General features: G+C 39.5%; 1 pseudogene; it reads right to left on the bottom strand.

The window, feature by feature from the left end:
• Window positions 1-4,870: 4,870 nt before the first annotated feature.
• Window positions 4,871-6,444, bottom strand: part of LOC102262013 — a 12,753-nt pseudogene continuing 11,179 nt past the window's right edge.

The raw sequence follows: 6,444 nt of genomic DNA on the forward strand, positions 1-6,444 counted from the left end.
GGTTAGGGGCAATCAGGCAGGCAGGCAGGTGAGTGGTTAGGAGTCAGCAGTCCCAGATTGTGAGAGGGATGTCTGACTGCCAATTTAGACCCAATCCCTGTAAACCAGCAGTAGGACATCCTTCCAGGGGTCCCAGATTGGAGAGGGTGCAGGCCGGGCTGAGGGACACTCCCCCCTCCCCGAGTGCACAAATTTTTGTGCACCAGGCCACTAGTCAATAATAACCTTAAACATAAATGGATTAAATGCTCCAATCAAAAATATAGGGTAGCTGAAGGAGTAAGAAAAAATGACCCATATATTTGTTGTCTACAGGAGACCCACCTCAGAATAAAGGACTCCCACAGACTGATGGTGAAGGGATGGAAAAAAATTTATCAGGTGCATAGAAATGAAAAAAAAAGAAACAAAACTGGGGTAGCAATACTTATATCTGAAAAATTAGACCTCAAAGTGAAGGCCATAACAAGAGATAAGGAAGACCGCTTCATAATATGAAAGAAACCAATAAAACAAGAGGATATATCTCTGGTAAACATATATGCACCCAAACAGGAGCACCCAAATACATAAAAAACATTCTGAAGGTATCAAGGAAGAGGTATCAACAGCAATACAGTCATAGTAGGGGACTTTAATAACCATTGACAACACTGCATATATCCTCTAAACAAAAAATTAGCAAAGAAACATCAATTCTAATGACTCACTAGATCAGATGGAATTGACATCTTCAAAACATTTCACCCCTAAGCTATAGAATATGCATTATTTTCAAGTGCCCATGGGACATATTCAAAGATAGACCACATACTGGGACACAGACAAAGTCTCTTCAAGTTCAAGAAGATAGAAATCATATAAAGCACCTTCTCAGACCACAATGGCATAAAATTAGAAATCAACTCCAATAAAAACAATGAAAAAAATCAAACATCTGGAGGATAAATAACATGCTATTAAATAATGATTGGGTTACCAAAGAGATCAAAGAAGAAATAAAAGCATCATGACAACAAACAACAATGAAACACAAAAAACCAAAATCTTTGGGACACAGTGAAAGCAGTCTTGAGAGGAAGTTCATAGCTCTACAAGCCTACCTCAAAAAACAAGAAAAAATGGTAATAAATTATTTAACCCTTCAACTCAAAGAATTAGAAAGAGAGCAACAAGACAAGTCCAGAGTAAGCAGAAGGAAGGAAATAATAAACATTAGAGTGAAAATAAACAACATAGAGACAAAAAAATCAATACAAAAGATCAATAAAACCAAGAGCTGGTTCTTTGAAAGGATAAACAAGATTGATGAACCTCTAGCCAGGCTCACCAAGAGGCAAAGAGAGAGGACCCAAATAAACAAAATCAGAAATGAAAGAGGTGAAGTAACAACTGACCTCACAGAAATACAAAGGATTATGGAAAAATACTATGAAGAACTCTATTCCAACAAACTGGAAAACCTAGACTAAATGGACATAGTCTTAGAAAAATGCAAGCTTCCAAAACTCAACCAGGAAGAATAAAAAAACCTGAATAGGCCAATAACTACTGAAGAAATTGAAGCAGTGATCAAAATTCTTCCAGCAAACAAAAGCCCTGGTTAGACCGCTTTACAGGAAAGTTCTACTAAGCATTCAAAGAAAAACTAAAACCTATCCTCCTCAGACTATTCCAAAAAATTCAATAGGAAGGCACACTTCCAAGGTCTTTCTATGAAGCCAGCATTACCCTAATCCCAAAACCAGATAAAGACACCACAAAGAAAGATAACTGCAGGCCAATATCCTTGATGAACATAGATGCTAAAATCCTCAACAAAATTTTATCAAATTGGATCCTGCATTACATTAGAAAGATCATAAACCATGACCAAGTGGGATTTATTCTGGGGATGCAAGGTTGGTACAATATCCACAAATCAATAAATGTGATACATCTCATAAACAAATTGAGAGACAAAAATCACATAATCATATCAATTGATGCAGAAAAGGCATTTGACAAAATCCAACACACTTTCCTGATAAAAACTCTCAGCAAAGTGGGAATAGAGGGATCATACCACAACATAATAAAAGCCTTATATGACAAACCTATAGCCAACATCATACTCAATAGACAAAAACTAAATTCATTTCCTCTAAGAACAGGAGCAAGACAGAGATGCCCACTTTCACCACTCCTGTTCTATATAGTACTGAAAATGCTAGCCATAACGATCAGACAAGAATAAATAAAAGGCATCCAAATTGGAAAAGAAGAAATAAAACTGTCATTATTTGCAGATGACATGATACTGTACATAGAAATCCCCCAAAACTCCATAAAAAAACTATTAGACTTAATAAATGAATTTAGCAATGTAGCAGGATACAAAAGTAACACCCAGAAATCTATGGCTTTTTTATAAACCAATAATGACCTCACAGAAAGAGAAACTAAAAAACAATCCCGTTTACCATTGCTTCAAAATAATTAAGATATCTAGGAATAAACTTAACTAAGGAAGTAAAAGACAAGTACCCTGGAAACTACAGGACATTGCAAAAATAGATGAGGAAGACATAAACAAATGGAAAAACATACCATATTCATGGATTGGTAGAATCAACATCATTAAAATGTCCATATTACTAAAAGCAATTTAGAGATTCAATGTAATCCCCATTAAAATACCAATGGCATATTTCACAGACCTAGAACAAATTCTCCAAAAATTCATGTGGAATAAAAAAAGACCAGATCAGCCACAGCAATCGTGAGAAAGAAGAACAAAGTTTGGGGATCACGATACCAGATATCAAGCTATATTACAAAGCCACGGTTCTCTGAACTGCCTGGTACTGGCACAAAAACAGACATATAGACCAATGAAACAGAATGGAGAACCCAGAAATCAAACCAAACCAGTATACTCAATTAATATTTGACAAAGGATGCAAGAGAATACAATGGAGTCATGACAGTCTTCTCAATAAATGGTGTTGGAAAATTTGGTCATATACTTGCAAAGGAAGAAAGAAGAAGAAGAAGAAGAAGAAGAAGAAGAAGAAGAAGAAGAAGAAGGAGGAGGAGGGAAGGAGAAGGAGAAGGAGAAGGAGAAGGAGAAGGAGAAGGAGAAGGAGAAGGAGAAGGAGAAGGAGAAGGAGAAGGAGAAGGAGAAGGAGAAGGAGAAGGAGAAGGAGAAGGAGAAGGAGAAGGAGAAGGAGAAGGAGAAGGAGAAGGAGAAGGAGAAGGAGAAGGAGAAGGAGAAGGAGAAGGAGAAGGAGAAGGAGAAGGAGAAGGAGAAGGAGAAGGAGAAGGAGAAGGAGAAGGAGAAGGAGAAGGAGAAGGAGAAGGAGAAGGAGAAGGAGAAGGAGAAGGAGAAGAAGAAACTAGATCACCAACTTACACGATACACAAACTCAAAATGGTTAAAGGACTTAAATGTAAAATGGGAAACCATAAAAATCTTTGAAGACTCCATAGGCAGCAAAATAACAGACATATGTCATGGCAATATCTTTTTTTTTTAACTCCAAAACCTTTTATTAACAAACTCTAGCAGGTTTAATTTTGAGTCCAACTAACAGCAATACAGCATCTCTAACAGGACCTAGGATGGAGGTGCAGACCTAATAAACATGGTCTCTTAAACAAAGGATTAATAAAATATAAAACATCCACTTACATATTTTTTTAAAAGAGCAAAATTCTCCAGTGTTGCAGAAAAAGGTATCCAAAGTGATTTCAGTCAAGAATAAAACAGCATTTGACACTATGCTGCCTTAAAAATCCAGTTCAGGACACACCTGAGAGAATAGCATTTTCTCTGCTAAAAAAAAATTTAAAAAATCCCCATTTCTCCTCCTTTTTGTTTAACTTCCACTGCTTATTGCTAGAAACACCCAGAGAACAGTATAACAAGACCCAGCCCAGTTCTCTTGGCATCTGCCAGTCTGAAGAGTCACAGCAAGGATTGTTCCTTAGGAATTTTCACTTGTGCTACCATCAGGAAATTGAACCTTAATTTCTGGGAAATGGCAAAAAGGTCCTATTTCCTTCAAGAAAGGGCTTGAGAACTCTGTTAAGGATCAAAGGGTGGTGGACCTGGCCCAGACTGGAACACCAGGATGTGGAAAGGGGGCCTTTCTATATAAAAACACCCCACACCTTAGAACCTAAAATTTAACCTACAGGTAAAAACAAGTAGAATAGCAGCTGACTTATATACCAAAAAGGTGCTATCGCCCCATCTTTAACCATAAAGGAAACACAGGGGAGGAGAGTCTAGAGAATTTGACCTCCTCTTCCTTCCAAAAACTTTGACACATATTCTAGGCCAGACCCAAGTTGCAAAGACAGACATGAGGTCACAGTGTACAGTCTCTGCTGGAAAAAGCTGCCACTTCACCAAGACTTCCTCCCTGGTATGCATAGTGCTTAAGAATTACTAGGGAAATTATGTTTTCAATTCAACTTCATCGCTGACAAATGCTTCAATAGCAGCTGCTAGTTACCGCCTGGAGTACCCCCACTCTCACTCCAGTTCAAGGTCACAGATCCTTCTAGTTCAGTGGTTCTCAACCTTCCTAATGCTGCGACCCTTTAATACAGTTCCTCATGTTGTGGTGACCCCCAACCAAAAAATTATTTTCCTTACTACTTCATAACTGTAATTTTGCTACTGTTATGAATCCTAATGTAAATATCTGATATGCAGGATGTATTTTCATTGTTACAAATTGAACATAATTAAAGCATAGTGATTAATCACAAAAACAATATGTAATTATATATGTGTTTTCCGATGGTCTTAGGCGACCCCTGTGAAAGGGTCATTCGACCCCCCAAAGGGGTCGCGACCCACAGGTTGAGAACCGCTGTTCTAGTTGATGGGCTCCTTGCCAGACTTTTTCATAACCTCGTCGGTTTTAGAGAAATGTATGCATCCAAAGAACCCTCTGTATACCGACAATGGGGAGGGATGGGTGGTCTGCAGCACGTGGTGGTGCTTCCTATCAATGGCACTGCCCTTCTTCTGAGCATAAGAGCCTCAGAGCAAGAATGAGGTCACTTAAGTTCTGATTTAGGCAGGATGCAACCACATCAGTAAATTGCTCCCAACTTTCCTCCTTTGAGAATTGGCCTGATGTGTCTGGACAGTGAGGACAATGTTGAGTAGAACACCTTGCTTGGCCCACCCATATACATCTCCCTGACCAGGATGAACAAAACCATCAATGTCTGTAGACAGCTCTTTAAAAATGCTTTCAAAACTGGACGGATGTGGAACAGGTCTTTGAACACTAAAGCAGAGCCCATGAGCTTGATTTGGTCCATGATACGGATCCTGTCCCAGAATGACAACCTTCTCTTGTGTTGCACATTTGGATCCATGTGGAGACATGGTGGATAAACAGTGTAATGACTTCTTTCTTATGCAACAAATCCCATTAGCTTTATAAAATACCATTTTCTGAACTCTCCACCAAGGTGCTTCTTCCAACTGTCACCTAAACTCACTGGCAGGTTGCGAGCCGTGAGTGTACGCAGGGCTGAGGTCTTGTTCTTCTGGACGTGGACCAAGTGCTCGGGGCTCAGTGGCAATGAGGGTGGTGTACCCGGCTCCTCCTGCTCCACCCAGGCCTTCTTGACAGGGCTGACATAAACGCGGCTTCCCCCAGCTGGTGTCCACCGGCAGTGTCAGACCCTCACCGCCCCCTCCTCACCCCAGCTGCCCGCCACTCTGATCGGTGCGCCTTGCCCGCTCATAGCAATATCTTTACCAATACAGCTCCTAGGGCAATGGAGACTAAGCAGAAAATAAACAAATGGGACTACAGCAAAATAAAAAACTACTGCACAGCAAAAGAAACAATCAACAAAACAACAAGAAAGCCCACTTCATGGGAGAACACATTTGCCAATGATATTTCTGATAAAGGGTTTAATCTCCAACATTTGCAGGGAACTCATACAACTTAAGAAAAGGAAGAAAAACAACCCAATCAAAAAATGGGCAAGGGACCTAAATAGATACTTTCTGAAAGAGGACATACAGAAAGCCGAGAGACAAATGAAAAAATTCTCTGTCACTAATCATCTGAGAGATACAAATAAAAATAGTAATGATATACCATCTCACACCTGTCAAAATGGCTATCATCAACAAAACAACAAATGACAATTACTGGAAAGGATGCGGATAAAAGGGAACCCTCTTGCACTGCTGGTGGGAATGCAGACTGGTGCAGCCACTGTGGAGAACAATATGGAGTTTCCCGAAAAAGTAAAAGATGGAACTGCAATTTGACCCTGTAATTCCACTTCTAGGAATATATCCCAAGAAAACAGAAACACCAATCAGAAAGGATATATGCACCCCTATCTTCATAGCAGCACAATTTACAATAGCTAAGATTTGGAAACAGCCTAAGTGCCCATCAGCAGATGAGTGGA

The sequence above is a fragment of the Myotis brandtii genome, unplaced genomic scaffold (genome assembly GCF_000412655.1).
Source record: "Myotis brandtii unplaced genomic scaffold, ASM41265v1 scaffold1225, whole genome shotgun sequence".
NCBI lineage: Eukaryota > Metazoa > Chordata > Mammalia > Chiroptera > Vespertilionidae > Myotis > Myotis brandtii.